This window comes from Ranitomeya variabilis, chromosome 1 (genome assembly GCF_051348905.1).
Source record: "Ranitomeya variabilis isolate aRanVar5 chromosome 1, aRanVar5.hap1, whole genome shotgun sequence".
NCBI lineage: Eukaryota > Metazoa > Chordata > Amphibia > Anura > Dendrobatidae > Ranitomeya > Ranitomeya variabilis.
This window is the reverse complement of record NC_135232.1, coordinates 5484178-5499166: the sequence shown is the minus strand read 5'-3', so window position 1 is coordinate 5499166 and position 14989 is coordinate 5484178.

Here is a 14989-nt window from a genome sequence, read left to right as displayed (position 1 = left end):
GAGCCGAGGACTCCCCCAGCTACCCGGAGGGGCACCGCAACCAGGCCTCCACCGCTGACGCTGAATTCCTGCAGGCCGGAGTGGACGAGCTCGGCGACCGACCACGGCGGACGCAGCTGAGCACCGAGGCCGGGTGGAAGAAGGCCATCATCAGGAGCCTTACCGGACATCTGTCGGCAGCCTCATCTGGTCCGGAGCAGGAAAGAAGTTCCAGCGCTCCGAAGCCAGAAAGCAAGGCCCTGCCGGAAAGTGAGGTACTGCAAGCAGAGATGACAGCGTCGCAGCACAAGGCCCTGCAACCAGCGCTACAGGCCGCAGTGGAGACGGAGCAGACCGGCACCGGAGGGACCGCATCTGAAGCAGGTATGAAGGACGACCCTGCCCTGACGACCGACACCACTCCAGCGACTGCTAGTGCCACAGCTGCTGACTCCGTTCCAGTGACTGATCTTGCAGCAGCCGCTACCTCTTCTGCAGCAAATGCCCCTACTCAAGCTGCGCAGACCTCCATCGCTGCGCATGATTTAACTGTACATGAGAGACGGATTAACGGCGTGTGTCCAGCACTAGGTGCAACCCTGGACTTCACCCTTCCCGGGCCAAGAGGGGTTAAGTGCCAGGTGCAGCCCTGGAAGCCGTCCCACTAAACCTCGGAAACCTGGAACTGTACATAGTTAACTGATTATTTCCTTGCTATTTTGCTGCTAAAACCCGTCCAGGGTAAACTTTAAAAGGTGACCCCTTTGTTGACCCGGGGTCACTATTGCTGTTTCCTTGAAGTTTTGCACAAAAGTTACACAAACTGTGAAATCATGGACTGTGCATGATTTGAACTTCCTTGTAAATAGTTTGCACCTTCTTAAGGGTGCCTCCTACTGGTTTTAGTAAAGAGACACTTTGCGAAGATACCTTTCCTACTGGTTCTAGTTAAAAGACACTTTGCGAAGATGCCATTCCGGAGCCTTTGCGTGGACTGGTAGGCTGAGAAGACGAGCTACCTCAGAAAGGCTTGGTCCCCTCTTAAAGGGGATGCGTGGAATTGAACTTGAAAGCGATACTGTTTTAGAACAGTAATATGATGATGCTTTGAAAAGAATGTAACTGTTTTACATGAAAAGTTATATGTGTTGAATTTGTTTGAATTGTGAAATCTAAAAATAATGTTTTGTAAAAGGAAAAGATGCAGAGAGCCCGCAGGGGTAGAAGTAGAGATCTGCATAGTTGAAAGTAAGGAAGTAATGATGAAGGTGAGGATAGAAGGTCAACCCTGCGTCCCCATAGAAAGTTACTTTGTTACTAAGGACAGAAGGCGAACCCGTAGGGGTTAGAGAGTGAGTCCTTAAAGGAGCCGAGTAGAGCGGGCTCAGAGTTCTTTAAACGAAAGGAATGTTATGTCTATACTATGTATAGTAGCGAAAGGCAGTAGGCCCTGGCTGAACGGGGCGGTCCTGTAAAAGAAAGGAGAGGCAGTAGGTCTGGTGCCATAGGGACAGACGGTCCTGCAGATTCAAAGTAGGAGAATGTGAAGTTACCCTACCCTGTAATGTGATTATAGGAAGGCCTTTGGTAAACTAAGAGTGTATGTTTCTTAAAGGCAATGTTAATTTATTGTTCCAGAATTTGCACTAAGTAGAATACCCGGTTGGGTAACAGGAGTTATGTATAGCCTGTAATTTATAAAGTTGACTATGTTTGTAACGTTAAAAGTGTTCTCACCTCCCATAAAGGGAAGCCTGTTCAAGTATGCTTATTGTTTTGCACTCAACAAAATTGTATGTCTTTTTGCTAATCTGTATTGTTGTTTTTCTTCCCAGTCCCGGAGTACTGTGTTTAACCAGGGGGGAGTGCAGCGCCCCAGAGTCCTGGTCGTTGCAGTAGCATGGTTCAGCCACTAAGGGGGGCCATGCTGCGTTCGATGGCACGGAAGGAGTTCTCTGAGCAGGTATCACAGTCACCAATACATTTCACAGCTGGGCCTCCGGGGGGAGCTAAGGGTGCTATTCATTAGGCCACTCCCCACCATAGTGGGTAAACTGGGGGTCAGGCAGGAAGTTAGAGAGAGAACGCTGACGGGATTGAACGGAGCAACACCTTGTGGCAGAGGGTGTTGTGAAGGGAGAGACTGTAGGGTCTCTGCCAGGGGTGGGATCCTGGCAGAGGCTTGGCATTGAGAGAACGTAACGGGACCGTGCCTGCTCAGCTTAGCGGCGGTGCCCAAGAAAGGACGAGAAGCGAGACAGATTGTGCTGAGTGAGAAACGAGATCAAGCAGAAGGAGATTACCAGCAGGGGTTTTGTTGAAAGAGGCAGCACCCTGCTGAGGCGCAATACCGGTGGCCGGAACGCCGAGGGAGTGGATTAGAATTCAGCTTCAAGCCATACTCCAAACAGCGGCAGGACAGTCGGTCTCAGGCGGGCTGTCTACCACATATCACCTATGAAGTCTTGGGGGGCAATTGCGGGAGAGGGGCGTCTCTAGGGTCCCGGAAGAACTCCAGGCCTACCTGACAAACGGGTGCCATTCCAACCTGAATACAGGGAGGGGTGGATTACAGAGGAACATCAAATCGAGTTGTGAGGGAACTTAAGAAACAGACACAACCGTTGTGGGGTCACTTTCCGTGAGCACAGCAGGGAAGGACTACAACACATAGCGCTAGAAGGAAGGCACAGATTTCCACCTGAGAGGAGGACTCTGGAGGTGCCATTGGACCGGCCGGACTTGCGCAGCCTGGTGAACCGTATTCTGGACTGAGGACTCAGAGATCTCCAGTAAAGAGGTAAAGAGACTGCAACCTGGTGTCCTCGTTATTTACCGCGACCTGCACCCCACAACTGCACCGCTACACCACCATTAGCACCACTTATTTCACCGGACGTCCCCCACTGACGGACAGGGCCACGGACCGGGTCTAGCCACCGTGACAACCCCAGGACTGAGACCTAGAGGCCCGGCTCCGGGTACCCCTCGGCCCTGCGGCGGTGTGGGGGCGCGCCGCACTTACATCTCGTGAACTACGTGTGAGAACCCGCGAGCATGTTAGGGAAATTGAGGCCGCCCGTGACGTGGAGGAAGTGGATTCTCTCAAAACACTGCCCAGACATTTCCGACTTACACATAACTGCAACTCTAAGGATTTACGGGTTTGGGGAATTGACTGTGCCCATATGGGCATTCGCGGTGGTGATAGCCTCCGTGTTCTAACACAAAAAGAATGTAGATGGATAGTTCATGTAGACACCATGGCCCCTCGCGGCCTCAATGAACAGTGGAGCTTCTCCTCGTTCCTCTAGACTCTCATCGTCTCTGGACTAAGGGTCATTGTTTGTCATTTTGATTTTAATTGTCTTTGTCTCCCCCTTTTCTTTTCTATTTAGTGTTATGACTTTCAAGGAGATGTTGTTATTGATATTTCCCTCTGTGTAAAACTCTGGAACTGTGTCCAACCATCTATGACTTGGCCCGTGGTCTACAATGAACAACACGATGCTTCAGGCATCACCCTGCGATAGGACTTATATTTGAATTTGTTACTGTTTGTGTATTTTTATTTGATATATGTATGCATTATATTTATTTAGTATTACACACATTCTATATTATCAAGATTATTGCACTCTATGTCTGTGATATATAATTGTGCTTCACATCATATTGTATCATTGGTATATTATTAATGGCACCCTCTTAGTACAAAGAATACTGTAATGTACACTTAGCTGTATGTCACATCACATTGAATATTTATTACATGCTGGTGTTTTATATATATATATATATATATATATATATATATATATATATATACTAGATTGTGGCCAGATTCTAACGCATCGGGTATTCTAGAATATGCATGTCCCCATAGTATATGGACAATGATGATTCCAGAATTCGCGGTAGACTGTGCCCGTCGCTGATTGGTCGAGGCAACCATTATGACATCATCGTCGCCATGCTGTGCCCGTCGCTGATTGGTCAAGGCCTGGCGGCCTCGACCAATCAGAGACGCGGGATTTCCAGGACAGACAGACAGACAGAAAGACAGACAGACAGACGGAAAAACCCTTAGACAATTATGTATATAGACTAAATTGTGGCCCGATTCTAACGCATCGGGTATTCTAGAATATGCATGTCCCCGTAGTATATGGACAATGATGATTCCAGAATTCACGGCAGACTGTGCCCGTCACTGATTGGTCGAGGCAACCTTTATGACATCATTGTCGCCATGCTGTGCCCGTCTCTGATTGGTCGAGGCCTGACGGCCTCGACCAATCAGAGACGTGGGATTTCCAGGACAGACAGACAGACAGACAGACAGACGGAAAAACCCTTAGACAATTATATATATAGATATCTCATGAGTCTACCTGCAGGGATGTTTGGGTATCTGGCGGGTGCTGTTTTAAAGTATTATGGGCTATTTCGGACATTGCTGCCCTGATCCAACATGGCGACCGTGATAAGATTTAGCGCTACCAGTGCGCATGTCAGTGAATCAGGCATTACCGTGTCATCATGTCCGGCGCCTCTTTGTGGCGGTCGCGGGCTATTGACGTCAATGGGGATTTCCCTTGCCCCGCGCCGTCATGTTGTTGCCGGACGTGATGTAAGTAGCGGCGCCTGGTATGTCACGTACATGCGCCAGCACATGGTACGTGAGGGATATAAAAACCGGATACTGGGGACATTTAGATCATACTGCCCCCCGAGGAAGCCGAGGGCGAAACGCGCGTCGGGGTGCGTGTGTGCACATATGGAGAAGGATATGGGTAAGACTGTGTGATGGGAACACTGGTTTGTGGATAGAAGGGGGCTCCCTTGTTATGCGGTTTAAAACTGAGAGATGAGGATTTCTCTATATTATTACAGTAGCAAGTGGAGTACAATTACTGTGGTTATTAAGCACTGGCACTTTTGTCTGACTGGTTGTACTGGCCCCAATCCTTCCATCATCCTTGATCCTTCCATCATCTTACCTATGATCTCCCTGTGGTGTTACACCTGGTCCTTATATTCAAATTGCTCTGTTAATAATAATTGTATCTTGACTGTTATATACATGTAATTCATGATAAGCGTTTTATAAGTATTGAATAAAATGTATCTTTGCTTTTCCTTTTGGGGGAGTATATGCTTCATATGATGTTTTGGGTGTCGGTAGGAAGCATCACAAGGTATTATCCTAAGTATTGAGCCCAGGGACGACTGTTATGGTGTCTGGTTCTGAGATTCTCTATTTGATTTTAAAAGCAATGAATGGAGGCCAGGGAGCAATGTACGAGGCTTCGTGAGTGTTAAGAGGATATCGTCAGGAAAAAGGGACACCGCACCATAAGACATACCTAGGTTTTAGAGGAGGAAATTAGGGGACAAAAATGAAGCAAAAAAATGTGGTATGTTCTGTACTTAATATCCCGTCATGGTATGTGTGGTCACCTCATCCCCATCCAGATACACATGGCCCCCTCATCCCCATCCTGGTATGTATAGCCCCTCAACCCCATCCTGGTATGTATAGCCCCCTCATCCCCATCCTGGTATGTATAGCCCCTCAACCCCATCCTGGTATGTATAGCCCCTCATCCCCATCCTGGTATGTATAGCCCCCTCATCCCCATCCTGGTATGTATAGCCCCCTCATCCCCATCCTGGTATGTATAGCCCCTTCATCCCCATCCTGGTATGTATAGCCCCCTCATCCCCATCCTGGTATGTATAGCCCCCTCATCCCCATCCTGGTATGTATAGCCCCCTCATCCCCATCCAGATACACATGGCCCCCTCATCCCCATCCTGATGCACTTGGTCTCCTCATCCCCATCCTGGTATGTATAGCCCCTCATCCCCATCCTGGTATGTATAGCCCCTCATCCCCATCCTGGTATGTATAGCCCCTCATCCCCATCCTGGTATGTATAGCCCCCTCATCCCCATCCTGGTATGTATAGCCCCCTCATCTTCATCCTGGTATGTATAGCCCCTCATCCCCATCCTGGTATGTATAGCCCCCTCATCCCCATCCAGATACACATGGCCCCCTCATCCCCATCCTGATGCACTTGGTCTCCTCATCCCCATCCTGATATGTATAGCCCCCTCATCCCCATCCTGGTATGTATAGCCCCTCATCCCCGTCCTGGTATGTATAGCCCCCTCATCCCCACCCTGGTATGTATAGCCCCCTCATCCCCATCCTGGTATGTATAGCCCCCTGATCCCCATCCTGGTATGTATAGCCCCTCATCCCCATCCTGGTATTTATAGCCCCCTCATCCCCATCCTGGTATGTATAGCCCCTCATCCCCATCCTGGTATGTATAGCCCCCTCATCCCCATCCTGGTATGTATAGCCCCCTGATCTCCATCCTGGTATGTATAGCCCCTCATCCCCATCCTGGTATGTATAGCCCCCTGATCTCCATCCTGGTATGTATAGCCCCTCATCCCCATCCTGGTATGTATAGCCCCCTCATCCCTACCCTGGTATGTATAGCCCCCTGATCTCCATCCTGGTATGTATAGCCCCCTCATCCCCATCCTGGTATGTATAGCACCCTCATCCCCATCCTGGTATGTATAGCCCCCTGATCTCCATCCTGGTATGTATAGCCCCTCATCCCCATCCTGGTATGTATAGCCCCCTCATCCCCATCCAGATGCACTTGGTCTCCTCATCCCCATCCTGGTATGTATAGCCCCCTCATCCCTACCCTGGTATGTATAGCCCCTCATCCCCGTCCTGGTATGTATAGCCCCCTCATCCCCACCCTGGTATGTATAGCCCCCTCATCCCCATCCTGGTATGTATAGCCCCCTGATCCCCATCCTGGTATGTATAGCCCCTCATCCCCATCCTGGTATGTATAGCCCCCTCATCCCCATCCTGGTATGTATAGCCCCTCATCCCCATCCTGGTATGTATAGCCCCCTCATCCCCATCCTGGTATGTATAGCCCCCTCATCCCCATCCTGGTATGTATAGCCCCCTGATCCCCATCCTGGTATGTATAGCCCCTCATCCCCATCCTGGTATGTATAGCCCCCTCATCTTCATCCTGGTATGTATAGCCCCCTCATCCCCATCCTGGTATGTATAGCCCCCTCATCCCCATCCTGGTATGTATAGCCCCCTCATCCCCATCCTGGTATGTATAGCCCCCTGATCCCCATCCTGGTATGTATAGCCCCTCATCCCCATCCTGGTATGTATAGCCCCCTCATCTTCATCCTGGTATGTATAGCCCCCTCATCCCCATCCTGGTATGTATAGCCCCCTGATCTCCATCCTGGTATGTATAGCCCCTCATCCCCATCCTGGTATGTATAGCCCCCTCATCCCTACCCTGGTATGTATAGCCCCCTCATCCCCGTCCTGGTATGTATAGCCCCCTCATCTCCATCCTGGTATGTATAGCCCCCCATCCCCATCCTGGTATGTATAGCCCCCTCATCTTCATCCTGGTATGTATAGCCCCTCATCCCCATCCTGGTATGTATAGCCCCCTCATCCCCATCCTGGTATTTATAGCCCCTCATCCCCATCCTGGTATGTATAGCCCCTCATCCCCATCCTGGTATGCATAGCCCCCTCATCCCCATCCTGGTATGTATAGCCCCTCATCCCCATCCTGGTATGTATAACCCCCCCATCTTCATCCTGGTATGTATAGCCCCTCATCCCCATCCTGGTATGTATAGCCCCTATTCCCCATCCTGGTATGTATAGCCCCCCCATCTTCATCCTGGTATGTATAGCCCCTCATCCCCATCCTGGTATGTATAGCCCCCTCATCCCCATCCTGGTATGTATAGCCCCCTCATCCCCATCCTGGTATGTATAGCCCCCTCATCCCCATCCTGGTATGTATGGCCCCCTCATCCCCATCCTGGTATGTATAGCCCCTATTCCCCATCCTGGTATGTATAGCCCCCTCATCCCCATCCTGGTATGTATAGCCCCTATTCCCCATCCTGGTATGTATAGCCCCCTCATCCCCATCCTGGTATGTATAGCCCCTATTCCCCATCCTGGTATGTATAGCCCCTCATCCCCATCCTGGTATGTATAGCCCCCTCATCCCCATCCTGGTATGTATAGCCCCCTCATCCCCATCCTGGTATGTATAGCCCCTCATCCCCATCCTGGTATGTATAGCCCCCTCATCCCCATCCTGGTATGTATAGCCCCCTCATCCCCATCCTGGTATGTATAGCCCCTCATCCCCATCCTGGTATGTATAGCCCCTCATCCCCGTCCTGGTATGTATAGCCCCCTCATCCCCGTCCTGGTATGTATAGCCCCTCATCCCCATCCTGGTATGTATAGCCCCTCATCCCCATCCTGGTATGTATAGCCCCTCATCCCCATCCTGGTATGTATAGCCCCTCATCCCCATCCTGGTATGTATAGCCCCCTGATCCCCACCCTGGTATGTATAGCCCCTCATCCCCGTCCTGGTATGTATAGCCCCTCATCCCCATCCTGGTATGTATAGCCCCTCATCCCCATCCTGGTATGTATAGCCCCTCATCCCCATCCTGGTATGTATAGCCCCCTCATCCCCATCCTGGTATGTATAGCCCCCTCATCCCTACCCTGGTATGTATAGCCCCTCATCCCCGTCCTGGTATGTATAGCCCCTCATCCCCATCCTGGTATGTATAGCCCCTCATCCCTACCCTGGTATGTATAGCCCCCTCATCCCCATCCTGGTATGTATAGCCCCTCATCCCCATCCTGGTATGTATAGCCCCCTCATCCCCATCCTGGTATGTATAGCCCCTCATCCCTACCCTGGTATGTATAGCCCCTCATCTCCATCCTGGTATGTATAGCCCCTCATCCCCATCCTGGTATGTATAGCCCCTCATCCCCATCCTGGTATGTATAGCCCCCTCATCCCCGTCCTGGTATGTATAGCCCCTCATCCCCATCCTGGTATGTATAGCCCCCTGATCCCCACCCTGGTATGTATAGCCCCTCATCCCCATCCTGGTATGTATAGCCCCCTCATCCCCATCCTGGTATGTATAGCCCCTCATCCCCATCCTGGTATGTATAGCCCCCTCATCCCTACCCTGGTATGTATAGCCCCCTCATCCCTACCCTGGTATGTATAGCCCCCTCATCCCCATCCTGGTATGTATAGCCCCCTCATCCCCATCCTGGTATGTATAGCCCCCTCATCCCCATCCAGATACACATGGCCCCCTCATCCCTATCCTGGTATGTATAGCCCCCTCATCCCCATCCTGGTATGTATAGCCCCTCATCCCCATCCTGGTATGTATAGCCCCCTCATCCCTACCCTGGTATGTATAGCCCCTCATCCCCATCCTGGTATGTATAGCCCCTCATCCCCATCCTGGTATGTATAGCCCCCTCATCCCTATCCTGGTATGTATAGCCCCCTCATCCCCATCCTGGTATGTATAGCCCCCTCATCCCCATCCTGGTATGTATAGCCCCCTCATCCCCATCCTGGTATGTATAGCCCCTCATCCCCATCCTGGTATGTATAGCCCCTCATCCCCATCCTGGTATGTATAGCCCCCTCATCCCTACCCTGGTATGTATAGCCCCTCATCCCCATCCTGGTATGTATAGCCCCCTCATCCCTATCCTGGTATGTATAGCCCCCTCATCCCCATCCTGGTATGTATAGCCCCCTCATCCCCATCCTGGTATGTATAGCCCCCTCATCCCCATCCTGGTATGTATAGCCCCTCATCCCCATCCTGGTATGTATAGCCCCCTCATCCCCATCCTGGTATGTATAGCCCCCTCATCCCCATCCTGGTATGTACAGCCCCTCATCCCCATCCTGGTATGTATAGCCCCTCATCCCCATCCTGGTATGTATAGCCCCCTCATCCCCATCCTGGTATGTATAGCCCCCTCATCCCCATCCTGGTATGTACAGCCCCTCATCCCCATCCTGGTATGTACAGCCCCTCATCCCCATCCTGGTATGTATAGCCCCTCATCCCCATCCTGGTATGTATAGCCCCCTCATCCCTACCCTGGTATGTATAGCCCCCTCATCCCCATCCTGGTATGTATAGCCCCCTCATCCCCATCCTGGTATGTATAGCCCCTCATCCCCATCCTGGTATGTATAGCCCCCTCATCCCCATCCAGATACACATGGCCCCCTCATCCCCATCCTGGTATGTATAGCCCCTCATCCCCATCCTGGTATGTATAGCCCCCTCATCCCTACCCTGGTATGTATAGCCCCTCATCCCCATCCTGGTATGTATAGCCCCCTCATCCCTATCCTGGTATGTATAGCCCCCTCATCCCCATCCTGGTATGTATAGCCCCTCATCCCCATCCTGGTATGTATAGCCCCTCATCCCCATCCTGGTATGTACAGCCCCTCATCCCCATCCTGGTATGTATAGCCCCCTCATCCCCATCCAGATACACATGGCCCCCTCATCCCCATCCTGGTATGTATAGCCCCCTCATCCCTACCCTGGTATGTATAGCCCCTCATCCCCATCCTGGTATGTATAGCCCCCTCATCCCCATCCTGGTATGTATAGCCCCCTCATCCCCATCCTGGTATGTATAGCCCCTCATCCCCATCCTGGTATGTATAGCCCCCTCATCCCCATCCTGGTATGTATAGCCCCCTCATCCCCATCCTGGTATGTATAGCCCCTCATCCCCATCCTGGTATGTATAGCCCCCTCATCCCCATTCTGGTATGTATAGCCCCCTCATCCCCATCCTGGTATGTATAGCCCCCTCATCCCCATCCTGGTATGTATAGCCCCTCATCCCCATCCTGGTATGTATAGCCCCTCATCCCCATCCTGGTATGTATAGCCCCTCATCCCCATCCTGGTATGTATAGCCCCCTCATCCCCATCCAGATACACATGGCCCCCTCATCCCGGTATGTATAGCCCCCTCATCCCCATCCTGGTATGTATAGCCCCCTGATCCCCACCCTGGTACGTATAGCCCCTCATCCCCATCCTGGTACGTATAGCCCCCTCATCTTCATCCTGGTATGTATAGCCCCCTCATCCCCATCCTGGTATGTATAGCCCCCTCATCCCCATCCTGGTATGTATAGCCCCCTCATCCCCATCCTGGTATGTATATCCCCTCATCCCCATCCTGGTATGTATAGCCCCCTCATCCCCATCCTGGTATGTATAGCCCCCTCATCCCCATCCTGGTATGTATAGCCCCCTCATCCCCATCCTGGTATGTATAGCCCCCTCATCCCCATCCTGGTATGTATAGCCCCCTGATCCCCATCCTGGTATGTATAGCCCCCTCATCCCCATCCTGGTATGTATAGCCCCCTCATCTTCATCCTGGTATGTATAGCCCCCTGATCCCCATCCTAGTATGTATAGCCCCCTCATCCCCATCCTGGTATGTATAGCCCCTCATCCCCATCCTGGTATGTATAGCCCCCTCATCCCCATCCTGGTATGTATAGCCCCCTCATCCCCATCCTGGTATGTATAGCCCCCTCATCCCCATCCTGGTATGTATAGCCCCCTCATCCCCATCCTGGTATGTATAGCCCCTCATCCCCATCCTGGTATGTATAGCCCCCTCATCTTCATCCTGGTATGTATAGCCCCCTCATCCCCATCCTGGTATGTATAGACCCCTCATCCCCATCCTGGTATGTATAGCCCCTCATCCCCATCCTGGTATGTATAGCCCCCTCATCCCCATCCTGGTATGTATAGCCCCCTGATCCCCACCCTGGTATGTATAGCCCCTCATCCCCATCCTGGTATGTATAGCCCCCTCATCCCCATCCTGGTATGTATAGCCCCCTCATCTTCATCCTGGTATGTATAGCCCCCTCATCCCCATCCTGGTATGTATAGACCCCTCATCCCCATCCTGGTATGTATAGCCCCCTCATCCCCATCCTGGTATGTATAGCCCCCTCATCCCAATCCTGGTATGTATAGCCCCCTCATCCCCATCCTGGTATATATAGCCCCCTGATCCCCATCCTGGTATGTATAGCCCCCTCATCCCCTTCCTGGTATGTATAGCCCCTCATCCCCATCCTGGAATGTATAGCCCCCTCATCCCCATCCTGGTATGTATAGCCCCTCATCCCCATCCTGGTATGTATAGCCCCCTCATCCCCATCCTGGTATGTATAGCCCCCTCATCCCCATCCTGGTATGTATAGCCCCCTCATCCCCATCCTGGTATGTATAGCCCCTCATCCCCATCCTGGTATGTATAGCCCCCTCATCTTCATCCTGGTATGTATAGCCCCCTCATCCCCATCCTGGTATGTATAGACCCCTCATCCCCATCCTGGTATGTATAGCCCCTCATCCCCATCCTGGTATGTATAGCCCCCTCATCCCCATCCTGGTATGTATAGCCCCCTGATCCCCACCCTGGTATGTATAGCCCCTCATCCCCATCCTGGTATGTATAGCCCCCTCATCCCCATCCTGGTATGTATAGCCCCCTCATCTTCATCCTGGTATGTATAGCCCCCTCATCCCCATCCTGGTATGTATAGACCCCTCATCCCCATCCTGGTATGTATAGCCCCCTCATCCCCATCCTGGTATGTATAGCCCCCTCATCCCAATCCTGGTATGTATAGCCCCCTCATCCCCATCCTGGTATATATAGCCCCCTGATCCCCATCCTGGTATGTATAGCCCCCTCATCCCCTTCCTGGTATGTATAGCCCCTCATCCCCATCCTGGAATGTATAGCCCCCTCATCCCCATCCTGGTATGTATAGCCCCTCATCCCCATCCTGGTATGTATAGCCCCCTCATCCCAATCCTGGTATGTATAGCCCCCTCATCCCCATCCTGGTATATATAGCCCCCTGATCCCCATCCTGGTATGTATAGCCCCCTCATCCCCATCCTGGTATGTATAGCCCCCTGATCCCCATCCTGGTATGTATAGCCCCCTCATCCCTACCCTGGTATGTATAGCCCCTCATCTCCATCCTGGTATGTATAGCCCCCTGATCCCCACCCTGGTATGTATAGCCCCCTGATCCCCATCCTGGTATGTATAGCCCCTCATCCCTATCCTGGAATGTATAGCCCCCTCATCCCCATCCTGGTATGTATAGCCCCTCATCCCCATCCTGGTATGTATAGCCCCCTCATCCCCATCCTGGAATGTATAGCCCCCTCATCCCCATCCTGGTATGTATAGCCCCTCATCCCCATCCTGGTATGTATAGCCCCCTCATCCCCATCCTGGTATGTATAGCCCCCTGATCCCCATCCTGGTATGTATAGCCCCCTCATCCCTACCCTGGTATGTATAGCCCCTCATCTCCATCCTGGTATGTATAGCCCCCTGATCCCCACCCTGGTATGTATAGCCCCCTGATCCCCATCCTGGTATGTATAGCCCCTCATCCCTACCCTGGTATGTATAGCCCCTCATCTCCATCCTGGTATGTATAGCCCCTCATCCCCATCCTGGTATGTATAGCCCCTCATCCCCATCCTGGTATGTATAGCCCCCTGATCCCCATCCTGGTATGTATAGCCCCCTCATCCCCATCCTGGTATGTATAGCCCCCTGATCCCCATCCTGGTATGTATAGCCCCCTCATCCCTACCCTGGTATGTATAGCCCCCTCATCCCCATCCTGGTATGTATAGCCCCCTGATCCCCATCCTGGTATGTATAGCCCCCTCATCCCCATCCTGGTATGTATAGCCCCCTCATCCCTATCCTGGTATGTATAGCCCCCTCATCCCCATCCTGGTATGTATAGCCCCTCATCCCCATCCTGGTATGTATAGCCCCTCATCCCCATCCTGGTATGTATAGCCCCCTCATCCCCATCCTGGTATGTATAGCCCCCTCATCCCCATCCTGGTATGTATAGCCCCCTCATCCCCATCCAGATACACATGGCCCCCTCATCCCGGTATGTATAGCCCCCTCATCCCCATCCTGGTATGTATAGCCCCCTCATCCCTTCCCTGGTATGTATAGCCCCCTGATCCCCACCCTGGTATGTATAGCCCCTCATCCCCATCCTGGTATGTATAGCCCCCTCATCCCCATCCTGGTATGTATAGCCCCTCATCCCCATCCTGGTATGTATAGCCCCCTCATCCCCATCCTGGTATGTATAGCCCCCTCATCCCCATCCTGGTATGTATAGCCCCCTCATCCCCATCCTGGTATGTATAGCCCCCTCATCCCCATCCTGGTATGTATAGCCCCCTCATCCCCATCCTGGTATGTATAGCCCCCTGATCCCCACCCTGGTATGTATAGCCCCTCATCCCCATCCTGGTATGTATAGCCCCCTCATCCCCATCCTGGTATGTATAGCCCCCTCATCCCCATCCTGGTATGTATAGCCCCCTCATCCCCATCCTGGTATGTATAGCCCCCTCATCTTCATCCTGGTATGTATAGCCCCCTCATCCCCATCCTGGTATGTATAGCCCCTCATCTCCATCCTGGTATGTATAGCCCCCTCATCCCTATCCTGGTATGTGTGGTCACCTCATCCCCATCCTGGTATGTATAGCCCCCTCATCCCCATCCTGGTATGTATAGCCCCCTGATCCCCACCCTGGTATGTATAGCCCCTCATCCCCATCCTGGTATGTATAGCCCCCTCATCCCCATCCTGGTATGTATAGCCCCCTCATCCCCATCCTGGTATGTATAGCCCCTCATCCCCATCCTGGTATGTATAGCCCCCTCATCCCCATCCTGGTATGTATAGCCCCCTCATCCCCATCCTGGTATGTATAGCCCCCTCATCCCCATCCTGGTATGTATAGCCCCCTCATCCCCATCCTGGTATGTATAGCCCCTCATCCCCATCCTGGTATGTATAGCCCCCTGATCCCCACCCTGGTATGTATAGCCCCCTGATCCCCACCCTGGTATGTATAGCCCCTCATCCCCATCCTGGTATGTATAGCCCCCTCATCTCCATCCTGGTATGTATAGCCCCTCATCCCCATC